The sequence below is a fragment of the Schistocerca nitens genome, chromosome 2 (assembly GCF_023898315.1).
Source record: "Schistocerca nitens isolate TAMUIC-IGC-003100 chromosome 2, iqSchNite1.1, whole genome shotgun sequence".
Lineage (NCBI taxonomy): Eukaryota > Metazoa > Arthropoda > Insecta > Orthoptera > Acrididae > Schistocerca > Schistocerca nitens.
Window position 1 is genome coordinate 522770493 of NC_064615.1, and position 15039 is coordinate 522785531.

The 15039-nt window shown below is 45.5% G+C and overlaps 1 protein-coding gene across 4 annotated transcripts in view; it reads right to left on the minus strand.

Annotated features, from left to right (window-relative positions):
* The window catches only part of LOC126236505 (pleckstrin homology-like domain family B member 1), a 1102343-nt gene that overhangs the window by 332897 nt on the left and 754407 nt on the right, over positions 1-15039 (minus strand). The window lies entirely within an intron of this gene.

The following is a 15039-nucleotide window of genomic DNA, read 5'->3' on the forward strand; positions in this document are numbered from 1 at the left end:
CAGCCGACTTGCTACCCCATTCTTCCCTAATCCGAAGGGACCGATGACCTTACTGTTTGGCCTCCTCTCCCAAATCAACCAACCAAACGACCAACAATGCAGTCTGCGTACATCGATAGTTGTTACTACTCACCTTCCTCACAGAGCACGTCCATATCTCATCACTGGCTTCTAGTATCAGGCGCACGCAGTTGACGTCAACAAGTGTTCTACATCTACATCATTACCCTGCAATTCACATATAAGTGCTTGGCAGAGGGTTCATCGAACCACAATCATACTATCTCTCTACCATTCCACTCCCGAACAGCGCGCGGGAAAAAACGAACACCTAAACCTTTCTGTTCGAGCTCTGATTTCTCTTATTTTATTTTGATGATCATTCCTACCTATGTAGGTTGGGCTCAACAAAATATTTTCGCATTCGGAAGAGAAAGTTGGCGACTGAAATTTCGTAAATAGATCTCGCCGCGACGAAAACCGTCTTTGCTTTAATGACTTCCATCCCGACTCCCGTATCATATCTGCCACACTCTCTCCCCTATTACGTGATAATACAAAACGAGCTGCCCTTTTTTGCACCCTTTCGATGTCCTCCGTCAATCCCACCTGGTAATGATCCCACACCGCGCAGCAATATTCTAACAGAGGACGAACGAGTGTAGTGTAAGCTGTCTCTTTAGTGGACTTATTGCATCTTCTAAGTGACCTGCCAATGAAACGCAACCTTTGGCTCGCCTTCCCCACAATATTATCTATGTGGTCTTTCCAACTGAAGTTGTTCGTAATTTTAACACCCAGGTACTTAGTTGAATTGACAGCCTTGAGAATTGAACTATTTATCGAGTAATCGAATTCCAACGGATTTCTTTTGGAACTCATGTGGATCACCTCACACATTTCGTTATTTAGCGGCAACTGCCACCTGCCACACCATACAGCAATCTTTTCTAAATCGCTTTGCAACTGATACTGGTCTTCGGATGACCTTACTAGACGGTAAATTACAGTATCATCTGCGAACAACCTAAGAGAACTGCTCAGATTGTCGCCCAGGTCATTTATATAGATCAGGGCCTGAAGATGACGTTGTTACAACGTTGAAACTAGTTGCCAAAATAAAATCGACACCTTAAATACAGCTGGAGGAATTTCTTCATTTTTAATATAAACAATGCAGTCGTCGTAATGTGGAAACGGAGCGATTTATGTGACCTCCAAAAGGGCATGATCAGTAGCTTTCGGGCCGAAGGTGAAAGCCTTTCCGAAACGGCTAAGTATGTAAGATCTTCGCGTGCAGCCGTGGTTAAAATATACCGTGCATGGCAAAACGGCTGTATACAAAACCGGCGCCGTAACAACTGTGATGCACCACAGGCCGTAGATCACTGGGGTGAACGACGGTTGCAGAGATGTGTACGGGCGAAGAGACGTGCAAATCTTGAGCAACTAACCGCCCAGATGAACCAACATGCTACCAGTGCTACCAACAATCTCTCTTCCAGTACCGTTCTGCGAACGTTGCAGCGTATGGCCCTCCGCAGCAGGCGGCTGGTTCACGTACCCGGCCTGACTGCTGTTCATCAGCGACGAAGGCTGGAATTTGGACGCCAGTACCGCAACTGGACGTCCACTGAACGGCAACAGATGGAGTTTCCAGATGAATCACCTTCTATTCTCCATCGAACAGATGGCCACTGGCGTGTACAGTGGGAACGTCACCCTGCAACAATTGTCGGAAGGCTCCAGGCCTCAGGAGGGAACGTTACGGTCTCTGGATTGTTTTCGTGGTACACCCTGGGTGATCTCGTCATTCCAGAAGGCTCAATGGATCGACACAAGTACGCATCTATCGTTGGAGACCTTGTCCACCCCTACATTAAATTTCTTGTTCCTCGGCATGATGGCATCTACGAGCAGGACAATGCAGCGTGTCATACAGCTCGAAGTGTACGTACGTGATTTACCGTACTTCCCTGACCATCAGACGCCCCGGATTTAAACCCAATCGAGACTCTGTGGGACCACCTCAATCGAGATCTTCGTGCCATGGATCCTAAACTGAGAAAGAGCACAGCTCGCGACGATACTCGAGTCAGCATGGCTCCGCATCCATTTCAAAACCTCCAGAACCTCACTGACACTCTTCCTGTGCATCTCTCAGCTGTCCGCACTGCACAAGTTGTTTATTCAGGCTTCTGACAGGTTATTTCAATGTGCCTGGGCAGTGTAAAATTTGTGATTTTCTTTGGAGTTTAATGTTGAGAACTACATACTAACGCCCGTCTGTACTTTTATACTTCACGAATATGTGAGACGCAGCACCAACGTCATCTGTCTGCTGTGAACTACAGGGTGGTCCACTGATAGTGACCGGGCCAAATATCTCACGAAATAAGCGTCGAACAAAAAACTACAAAGAACGAAAGTCGTCTAGCTTGAAGTGGAAACCAGATGGCGCTATGGATGCCCCACTAGATGGCGCTGCCATAGGTCAAACTGATATCAACTGCGTTTTTTTAAATAGGAACCCCCATTTTTTATTACATATTCGTGTAGTACGTAAAGAAATATGAATGTTTTAGTTGGACCACTTTTTTCGCTTTGTGATAGATGGCGTTGTAATAGTCACAAACATATGGCTCACAATTTTAGACGAACAGTTGGTAACAGGTAGGTTTTTTAAATTAAAATACAGAACTAGGTACGTTTGAACATTTTATTTCGATTGTTCCAATGTGATATGTGTACCTTTGTGAACTTATCCTTTCTGAGAACGCGTGCTGTTACATCGTGATTACCTGTAAATACCACATTAATGCAATAAATGCTCAAAATGACGTCCGTCGACCTCAATGCATTTGGCAATACGTGTAACGACATTCCTCTCAACAACGATTAGTTCGCCTTCCATAATGTTCGCACATGCATTGACAATGCGTTGACGCATGCTGTCAGGCGTTGTCGGTGGATCACGATAACAAATATCCTTCAACTTTCCCCACAGAAAGAAATCCGGGGACGTCAGATCCGGTGAACGTGCGGGCCATGGTATGGTGCTTCGACGACCAATCCACCTGTCATGAAATATGATATTCAATATCGCGTCGACCACACGCGAGGTATGTGCCGGACATCCATCATGTTGAAAGTACATCGCCATTCTATCATGCAGTGAAACATGTTATAGTAACATCGGTAGTACACTAAGTAGGAAATCGGCATACATTGCACCATTTAGATTGCCATGGGTAAAATGGGGGCCAATTATCCTTCCTCCCATAATGCCGCACCATACATCAACCCGCCAAGGTCGCTGATGTTCCACTTGTCGCAGCCATCGTGGATTTTCCGTTGCTCAATAGTGCATATTATGCCGGTTTACGTTACCGCTGTTGGTGAATGACGCTTCGTCGCTAAATAGAACGCGTGCAAAAATCTGTCATCGTCCCGTAATTTCTCTTGGCCCAGTGGCAGAATTGTACACGACGTTCAAAGTCGTCGCCATGCAATTCCTGGTGCATATAAATATGGTATGGGTGCAATCTATGTTGATTTAGCATTCTCAACAGCGACTGATGTGCGGATGTGCGGATTAGCCGCGACAGCAGCTAAACACCTACTTGGGCATCATCATCTGGTGCAGGTCATGGTTGACGTTTCACATGGCTGAACACTTGCTGTTTGCTTAAATAACGTAACTATCCGGCGAACAGTCCAGACAATTGGATGATGTCGTCCAGGATACCGAGCAGCATACATAGCACACGCCCGTTGGGCACTTTGATTGCAATAGCCATACATCAACACGATATCGACCTTTCCCGCAATTGGTAAACGGTCCATTTTAACACGGGTAATGTATCACGAAGCAAATACCGTCCACCCTGGCGGAATGTTACGTGATACCACGTACTTACACGTTTGTGCTATTTACAGCGCCATCTATCACAAAGCAAAAAAAGTGTCCAACTAAAACATTCATATTTCTTTACGTACTACACGAATATGTAATAAAAATGGGGGTTCCTATTTAAAAAAACGAAGTTGATATCCGTTTGACCTATGGCAGCGCTATCTAGCGGCCAACCATAGCGCCATCAGGTTTCCCCTTCAAGCTAGACGAGTTTCGTTCTTTGTAGTTTTTTCGTTTGATGCTTATTTCGTGAGATATTTGGCCCGGTCACTATCAATTGACCACCCTGTATATCTAGTAGGATATGTTTGTGATACTGACGCATGTAAGTTAGCTCGATGCCGTAAAAGGCACACTTGCCGCAATATACAGGTGCACCAGTATGCCGTGGTGCCCACCAGGTGCCGCCGCCTGTTTGCCACTCGTGCCCGACAAGTTACTGAAACCGAAGGCACACCACAACAAATCGACTTTGCCCCCTATAAATGACTATGAGCACTATGGGACTTAACATTTGAGGTCGTCAGTCCCCTAGAACTTAGAATTACTTAAACCTAACTAACCTAAGGACATCGTGCGAGGTGGCGCAGTGGTTAGCACACCGGACTCGCATTCGGGAGGACGACGGTTCAACCCCGCGTCTGGCTATCCTGATTAAGGTTTTCCGTGATTTCTCTAAATCGCTCCAGGCAAATGCCGGGATGGTTCCCTTGAAAGGGCACGGCCGAATTCCTTACCCGTCCTTCCCTAATCCGATGAGACCGATGATCTCGCTGTTTGGTCTCTTCCCCCAAAACAACACAACGACCTAAGGACATCCACACACATCCATGCCCGGGGCAGGATTCGAACCTGCGACCGTAGCGGTTGCGAGGTTCGAGACTGAAGCGCCTAGAACCGCTCGGCCACTGCGGCCGGCCCCTTATAAATATTGGCCGTTCTGACAGTCAGCTGATGGAACAGTGAGACATCGAGTTGCCGTCCGTCACAGAGGTTGCTACCACTCTACCGTCATCCTGACGAGACCACCTGCCAGGAGTCTAGATGGGGCACCGACGGACCGAGAGTCGAAATGGGGTACTCGTAGCCCTCAACCTCTGGACAGGGGTTTCCTCCGCGGACGTCTGCGCTCATGTCACTTGCCACAGCTGGGACACGCTACCAGCCTGCCCCACAGTTGGCCTGTCCGCGCCACTCTGCCACTTCTGTTCCAGAGGTAGCTCGGCTGCCGGCTGGGAGTGTTTACCACGCAAGGTCGCGCAACGCCTGGGCTGCGCTGGGCGTAGCAGCAACAGCAGCAGGTGGCCTCTTCACGATAATGCTTAGCTGCCGAGGTCCGTGGGTCAATGTTCACCTGCCAGATGTGATGTTGGGCTACTGATACGCACTAATAGGAAGTAGTAAATCGATTCTACCGTCATCGAGCGGCTTTCGAGTCGCCCGTCCCACCGTCCTCCACTACAGCACGCGTTCACATCGCTCTGCACAGAGATGCTGCGTGGAAATGATGCCATCTTTAGGTGTGCAGGAGTCATGAACTATTTCGCTGTTCATATAGTCAGAAACGCATCTGCCGTTTTTTTGTTTGGATTAAATAATTTTATTTACTAGTAACTGAGACCAATAATATGAACGATTTTTAAAATTTTGACGTCCTGTCATCCTCGTTAAAGACGACGTGACGAAATATATGTGAATCAGACAAGAATTGTCAACAATCCAATGCAACCATAGCCACAACATCGATTTGATTCACGATATGACGGGATATCATACTCAGAAATTATTTTTATTAACTTTGATTTTCTGCATAATTAAGTATTCTGTGAATTTAAATAAGTTATACCCAAGCAAAGAAACGTTTAACTACGTGTAGCTGAGATGAAAAACTTGCTGTCTTCCGTTCTTCTTTCTCTCTTTTTCAGTTCAAGTAAGTATTATCTACCTGTATCCCAGAGTTCCGAACTGCAGATGGACTCAGTTTGCATTTGAATTTAATCTTGAATGCGGACAGTCTATTTAAGAAGTTTTTTTTTACCATTTTTAAGTTATCATACTACACACGAGAGTTGAAATACTGATTTGTAAACGAAACTGAATTTTGAAACGAATTACGAGCGTCTTAATCACATTCCACATGCACGGTTGAGAGTGTTATATTCAAACTGTTGTTGAGTGCTGTGGTTACGGTAAGTGTAAGACCGAAAGTGATGGTACCATTGTTATAAAAGGAGCGTACTATTTGAGTGCGCCGGCCGCAGTAGACGAGCGGTTCTAGGCGCTTCAGTCTGGAACCGCGCGACCTCTACGGTCGCAGGTTCGAATCCTGCCTCGGGCATGGATATGTGTGCTGTCCTTAGGTTAGTTAGGTTTAAGTAATTCGAAGTTCTAGGGGACTGATGACCTCAGATGTTAAGTCCCATAGTGCTCAGAGCCATCTGAACCATTTTTACTATTTGAGTGCGTCTGACTGAATGCGGGGCGCTCGTAAGCTATTCTGACGCCTTTTGAGTGCTAGTGTTGCTTCCAGTTTAGTATCACTCTTGGTGCAGACAACTGGGAATAAATTAACCGAAAGAGAATTAATGCAGAAATAACACCACTTTCTGTTTGCGACAGAGAAAGAGTCATTTGCCAGAAAATCGACAAAGGAGTTGGAAAGGTAGGTACCGTGACTTACGACCACTAATGCTTCGCCGTTTCATTCCTACACGAACTATTCCTAAAAATCTGCTGCTTATGGTATAGTTTTTTATGTTAAATTTGATATACTTTATACTCGTGCAATGTCCTGGCGACCGTCACATTTTTCGTTGTTCTTTACTGTTGCCCTGTTTACAGACGTGACGAAGTTTCATTACCCTAGTGGGATCTGGTAAATACTTTTGAAGACAGTGGGGAAGATCGTGAGCCTTGTCTAAATAGCTGAGTTGGCAAGAACATTTCCCGCGAAACTTAAGGTTCCGGGCTCGAATCCCTGTTCGGCACACAGGTTGACCTGCCGGACAGCGTCATCCTGGAAAACTGTCACTATGCATCTTCAGTTTTTCACGGCGTCTTAAATAATTCGTTAAATTTCACCCATACAGGCGTACAGATACCTGGAAAGATGCGGTGTCTGTACGTCTGTTTGGACGAAATTTATCGTACGTTGCATGCCGAAAGAATATAAGAATTCACTTAACAACCGTTACCTACATGCCGCAGGATGTAAAATATCGAAATGCCTGTTTTCAGTTCATGAATCAGAAGCACCGTATTTTGAAACGAAGCTTTGATGTGGTTCATTCATGAATCAACGTGGGCTAAACGCAGAAGAATGAGGGCAATGTCGTACATCATAAGCACACTGTAGCGATCCACTAAATGGAAATGCAGTCCTTTCTACAACGGGAATTCACATCGGCGCTCTGAATGAGGAAGTGGGTGACCCGGCTGGTTGCCAGTTCTTCGCAGCGCTCTGATTGGCCCCCATTGTGGTGATCGCGTTTCCAATTAGAACAGGGCCACGTCGAGAGTGATAGCATCGACCGGCCGCCGACGCACGAGCCATTAGCTTCGTCGTCCAACCGTGGCGGCGTGCCTGCTCTTCCCCTGATATCACCGCAGGGTGGTGCCTTTGATGGCGCCGCCATGATCACAAATCAGGAAATTGCCTTGTCTGTCCTCTATGTCTTGTTTTGTGCGCTTCCGCATCAGACTCCGCCTTGAAACTCCACGTTGCATATCCCAATAAGCTGACGTACTACGAAATCGTGGTAGATGGAAGCCAAGTGTCCAATATCCCCTTGACAAAGAGGTCATTAGAGAGAGGTCACAAGCTCGGAAAGGACAAGGATGGCGGAAACAATTAGCCTCGAGTTGTTCGTAGGAACTGAACCGGAATTTACTTTACAGAGTGTGGGGAACACCGTGGAATTTCTAAGAATTCGAAGCCTATCCCAAATCCAGTGGCAAAATAAATGCGGCGTTTCGCTCGGTACAGTGTAGCATGGACAGACAGAAAATGCCACATGATCGCCTTACGTGATTGTATAAGAGGAAAGAGAAAAGAGACAGTCAGTTCTTTGATAGCATATGCAGGATGGTTATAATTAAACTTTCGCTACTTGATGGGGCTCCCACGAAAAACTAGGGCCACGCGGGGTAACCGCGTGGTTTAAGGCGCCTTGCCGCGGTTCGCGCGGCTGTCCTCTTCGGAGGTTCGAGTCCTTCCTTGGGCATGGGTGTCTGTGTTGTTCTTAGCGTAAGTTAGTTTAAGTTAGATTAAGTAGTGTGTAGGCCTAGGGACCGATGACCTCCGCAGTTTGGTCCCGTAGGAGCTTATCACAAATTTAAAAAAGAGTGATCGTAGGACAATGAAACTCATAATAAGGGCACGCGGAAAAGAAATAGCGAATAAATCCACATGAGAGGTTAACATTGGTTAACTGCGTACCATGTTTACGTCCCAGGTTACGAATCTTGCACATTGTTACAACCAACTGCGTCCACGCAGCCTGGAACCGCATTAGAGATAGCTCTACTCCTACCCGAAACGTCCCAGGTGGGAACCTGACTACCTTCCTCGCTATGCTCATCTTCAGTCTCCAAACCGTGTTAGTGTCCCGTTGATAAAGCTTGTCCTTCAGGCAGCCCTACAGCCAGAAATCACACAGGTTCAAATCTGATGATCTTTATGACCACGCGTTGTGGAATGATCGGCCAGTTATTCTGTTCCTTCCAAATGTGTTGTGGTATAACCGAGTGACCTCACGAGCAATGGGAGGTGGAGCTCCATCGTGCATAAAAGCAGCTGAGTCCAAAGCACCTTTCTCCCTCAGAGTAGGGATCACATGTTAGCGCAGCCGAGCACAGTAACGTGTGCCGTTAGCGCTGCATACATATCCTTGGTCCTCTGAGTGCGCGCTCCTCACCAGTACCTGCACCTAACGGTAACCCATAGCACTGTCACTGCTAACAACGCAATACTGTCCACGCTGCTTGTCGTCTGCCACTGGAGTCAGAGTTCTCCTCCACCGTCGGCGCGTAACGGCAAGTCATAACACTGGCACTACTAACAACGCAAATGCTGCAACCAACTGTCTGGACATCGTTCCTATGGATACCCATACGGTAAATAGTTTTCCGTTATGCCGGTTCAAGTAGCGAAAGTTTAATTATAACCACCCTGTATATTCCTGCACTGCCTTAAGCGTCTGAGATACAATTAGTCCACTCCACTCTTAGTGGTATATACGAGGTGTGGCTAGAAAAAAACCGGACTAGTACTGGTGAAACAATGAAACGAATGCAATAAGGCTGAAAGCCGCGAGGCCTGTCACGTGACTCTCGCTCCGCCTACTGCTCGAGTTTCATCTGCCTCCTGCACTCAGTCTGCCCGTGGCGTCTGTTTTAAGTAGTTGACGTTTTGTCTGTGCGTCGGAAAATGTTGAGTGTACAGAAAGAACAGCGTGTTAACATCAAATTTTGTTTCAAACTAGGAAAATCTGCAAGTGAAACGTTTGTAATGTAACAACACGTGTACGGCGATGATTGTTTATCGCGAACACAAGTGTTTGAGTGGTTTAAACGATTTAAAGATGGCCGCTTAGACACCAGTGATGACACTCGCACTGGCAGACCATTGTCAGCAAAAACTGATGCAAACATTGAAAAAATCAGTAAACTTGTTCGATAAGATCGCCGTTTAACAATCAGAGCAGTGTCTGAATTAACAGGAGTTGACAAGGAAAGTGTCGAACAAGTTTACCGATTTTTTCAATGTTTGCATCAGTTTTTGCTGACAATGGTCTGCCAGTGCGAGTGTCATCACTGGTGTCTTCGCGGCCATCTTTAAATCGTTTAAACCACTCAAACACTTGTGTTCGCGATAAACAATCATCGCCGTACACTTGTTGTTACATTACATACGTTTCACTTGCAGATTTTCCTAGTTTGAAACAAAATTTGATGTTAACACGCTGTTCTTTCTGTACACTCAACATTTTCCGACGCACAGACAAAACGTCAACCACTTAAAACAGACGCCACGGGCAGACTGAGTGCAGGAGGCAGATGAAACTCGAGCAGTAGGCGGAGCGAGAGTCACGTGACAGGCCACGCGACTTTCAGCCTTATTGTATTCGTTTTATTGTTTCACCAGTACTAGTCCGGTTTTTTTCTAGCCACACCTCGTATATTCGTCTTCTTGAATAAATTAATGTTACCGAAAATCGCTGGACGACGAAGGAATTTTAGTAGCCATCAGTATTTGAACGCACAGAAACTGTTGGCGCAGTGCTGTTTTTTTTTTTTTTATTGAAAACATATTGATCGCAACCAGCCACCAATATATTTAACAAGTTTTATATGAATTCTATTACCATTTCGGGCTACCATGCACATCTTCAGATGGCTAATTTTATTAATTACAGTAACATATTCGTCAGCAAGAAGCCGACCTCTCCTGCACTACACAAGAATGTTTGAATATTTAGCGTTACTTTATATGTTGTGTGGATAGCAAAAACACGCTGATGTACCTATCTTTTGGCAACTTCATTAAGAAAAAGAAGCTTGTTGTAAGTGTTTGTGGCTGATTGCGTTCTTCACTAACAAAGCGTAACGCTCGGATACTTCAAAAGATCCAGCACGGATCAAATAAAATTTAAATATTGATTTAGTGTCACAACATTCCGGATTGTCCTAAACACTGATAGTTTCAGTGTTGCTAAAATACATTTGCTCCTGTGTTAAGTATTTCATGGTTGTGTACTATTTATAAGTATCAGTTTAAATTTACATTAATTGAGCGAAGTCATTCTGAAAGGAAAACCATAGGATTAGGCTTATCACGTCGTTCAGATCACGGTCACTAGAGGCGAAACGGTTCCTCTGTTGGACGAAGCTGGAGAAGAAAGTTCAGGGTAGATTATTCAAAGGCATACAAACATTTGTCTCAAGTTATTTATATGCATGGCGGAATGGGAGTGTGGACTCCGCTCCTCTAGAAAACGAATGGATTATCTGGAGCACCGTGCCACCTTTGACTGTCTAAGTGAAAAATGGAACGACTAACTGGATATCAAAAGGGAAACATATCAACAACGCTGGACTTTCTTTCCGTTGGATGGACAGCACGCTATTTAAGAAATGAAAAAGGAGCGCAACCGAACCGTATAGCACAAGAGAAAGAAGCGGGACAGAAATAATCCACATTCCGCAGACATCAGACGATAAGGCTCAACAGTGACACGGTCAGTAGCTAATTCAGCGTAACACAACACACGTCCTATTCAACTTACGAGATCAGACTTCTGCTAAACTCCTGTGAGGGACAACTAGGACAGTGAGCGATAAAAAACCCTCAGGATTCCATCAGCCATGGGTGTGACATCTGCGGATGTGCGCCATCTACGGCAGTGACTGAGAATTTACAGAAGTTAGCTTCCAGCCCATATAAAATTCTCGTACAAATGGTCTGTACCTCGAAATCTTTTCCAGATCGCCGCTGCATCATGAAACTTACACCCCCGGTTAGATAATCGTTCAGTTTCTACAAATAAATTGTGTTTTGGACCTCGGCGAAAAATTCTGAGGAACCGTAGGATGCACACAACATATACTTTCCTGTTAAGGAAAAAATACTATTTAACCCCTCATTATGCGCAGGGACAATGTAAAGTTCCGAGGATAAACAAGAACTGTACACTAACTACATTTAATTAAATTCGTGTCCGAATAAATTGATGCGAGTTATTTAAACAGTCTGCCCTGAGCCTTGTTACTCGCTCGATAATTTCACAGCTAAGACTACCCAGCTCTGTCGAGCAAAATACGATTATGTTTCAAGTCATGAAACGCATCTGTTCAGCTGTGATGATTATTGGAGAAATGAAAGTCACACCGTCATCATACCACCGAAAGAAACAAAAATTAAAACGGTGTTAAATTAGGTGAAAGCTTTTGTCACTCAACACGTCCCGGTATACCCTCCAGTGCTTTCCAAAGTCGGCTGCTAGAGAGCTTCCTTGACGCAGGAGCCAGAGGGTGCTGCATATAGAAAGCGGCACTGTCAAACATTTTTGTGAGCGTGGTGTGCAGAAACTGATAAGCTCCGGCTGGCAGATGTGCAGGCTGTAGAAGGTGGATGTCAAATATTCCACTCCTTATCTTAAAAAAATATTCAAATGAGTGTGAAATCTTATGGGACTTAACTGCTAAGGTCATCAGTCCCTAAACTTACACAGTACTTAACCTAAATTATCCTAAGGACAAACATACACACCCATGCCCGTGGGGGGAATCGAACCTCCGCCGGGACCAGCCGCACAGTCCATGACTGCGGCGCCTTAGACCGTTCGGCTAATCCCTAAGCTTAACACAGACCGCACATCAAAGCAACTAGCATGCAAGTACTCCCACCTTTGAGTAGCTCGTTTGTGTGGAAGACAACAGCATTAGCATTTAAATGAAGAAACCACCGCAAAATTTCCGTGAGAGGTAAAAATTATGTGGTACTATTGCGTACTTTGTGAAGATAGTATACGTGTAGGTAGTACTTCTCCAGTACCTTTCAAATGATTAACGTGACTTGTGCTCTGTGAGGATACCGTGTATCTTTCTCTGCGAGCGGGTGTTTGGCCCGAGTAAGACAATTTGCACAGTGGCAGATACGATGTAGCGTTCGTGCAGCGTCATCAGATCAACACAGGTATTAATTTTCACATATTTGTGTTTACAAATTCGCCTATAATGTGTTCATGGATTCACGATTTGTAAACTGGGCACTCTTGGAAAGTGAAGAACCAGAGACGGCCGATTGCTAGAGCAGCGAATTCATGTGAGATCTTCTCCTGTTGCCAGCAGAGGCGGTTACAGTAAAACCTCAAGGAGGGGGCGCTAAAGATATCTTTAGCTACCTTTACTTTTACCGTAATAAAAAATAATCAAGTCACATGCATAGTTGAAGAAAGTTTTATTTAAACTGATTATACACATATACAAGACAATGCGCCATCTTATGATATAAAAAAGTTACAATTGTGGTTCCCTTCGTTAAATGATGAATTCTATGCGCCTATTCTTCCTGGCGAAGTGGTTAATTACATAGTCAATAAAGACATCAATATCAGGGTGTGTGTTCAACAGAGCTAAGCCATTAAGTCTATTCTCTTCCACTGTCGACCTCAGCCATGTCTTTGTACGCCGTTGTGGAAGTGTCGACGAAGTGCTGGGCTCTGCCTGTACATCTGTTGGTGTTTTTGCGGCTGAATGGTCACCAGAATATTCAGATGTTTCTACTTTTCTTTTTCTTATTACGTAACGATCCATCTTATTATATTGTTACTACGTAAGTAAATTAGACGCCAATTATTCTCGAATAAACACTTTATTCGCACTGAAAAATGCAACACGAGTACACTTAGCATAAAACACACACGGTCGCACTCCGCGTATTTCTAATATCACTAAGCACAACACTGACTTAAGTCCGTGGTAATAGCCAATAATCGCAGTTGTTCACTTTTTATCACTTCCAAGTTACCGCGACGATTGTAGCTTTCAAATTGACTATCTGGCAACGACTCTGCTTCGCTTCCTATTCAGTGAATAGTCCGTATTCGTAACGCTACGTATCGAAGGTTCTCCGTACAAGAAAACAGTAGAATATTCCCGACTTTTCTCGAACAAATGCCAGACAGAATAACGTATCAAGATCACTAGAATGGCCGTGATTTTTCTCGTAGGTATGTGTTAGATATCTATGTGCCAAACAGAAACATATAAAATACGATGATGCGGACGCGTGCGCTACATAAGATAGTACAGGTACTCGATAACTCGATTCAGTCGAGTCGACAGACGAAAAAAAGAACGAATGAACGAATAGCGTGCGGGCTCACTGACTGGCGGCAGCGGCGCGGGTGGCAATGGGGAGGGGGGCGGGGGCACTCCCCCCTCCATGGTTTGGTTTGGTTTGTGGGATTAAAGGGACCAGACTGCAACGGTCATCGGTCCCTTGTTCCAAAACTTAAAAACTACCACACAGAGGGGAAAAAAAAGAATAAGAGAGACAACAGACAACACAGGACAAGAAAAACTCAGACAAAGAACAGACATAACAAATTAAAATCACACGGAGTGTGGCGGTGGTTGGCCGACCATAGAATAAAAAAAGAAAAGCCAACCACCGAGAACACATTATAAACTCAGTTTAAAACCGTAGGCCAAAGGCCAGAATCAACACAAAACAATAAAATAAAACAAACACTCAAATGATAAAAAACCCCTGTCCGAATAAAACGTAAAACTAAGCCAGCCATAGCAGGGTCATCAGTTAAAAGGGCAGGGAGCGTATCAGGCAGTGCAAATGTCTGCCTGACCACAGCTAAAAATGGGGCAGGCCAACAAAATGTGGGCCACTATCAAAGCCGCCCCACAGTGACATAGAGGAGGGTCCTCCCGGCGTAGTACATAACTGTGTGTCAGCCGGGAGTGGCCAATGCGGAGCCGGCAAAGGACTACTGAGTCCCTCCGAGTGGCTCGCAGTGATGACCGCCACACAGCTGTCGTCTCCTTGACAGCACGGAGTTTATTACGCATTGTCAGTTCGCGCCATTCATCGTCCCATAGTGCAAAAACTTTGCGGCCTAAGACTGCCCTCAAATCAGTCTCTGGGAGGCCAACATCCAGAGATGGTTGACTGGTGGCCTCTTTCGCCAGGCGGTCAACATGTTCATTGCCCGGGATACCGACATCACCGGGGGTCCACACAAAGACCACACAGCGGCCGCAACGGGCAAGAGTATGCAGGGACACCTGGATAGCCATCACCAGACGAGAACGGGGGAAACACTGGTCGAGAGCTCGTAAACTGCTCAGGGAATCGCTACAGATCACGAAGGGTTACCTGAGCAGGAGCGGATATACTCTAGGGCTCGAAAGATTACCAGCTCAGCAGTGTAAACGCTGCAGCCAGCCGGCAAGGAACGTTGTTCGGAATAGTCCCCTAGAGTTAGCGCATAACCGACACGACCAGCAACCATCCAACCGTCAGTGTAAACAACGTCAGAGCCCTGATACGTGGCCAGGATGGAATAAAAGCGGCGGTGGAAGGCCTCTGGAGGGACTGAGTCCTT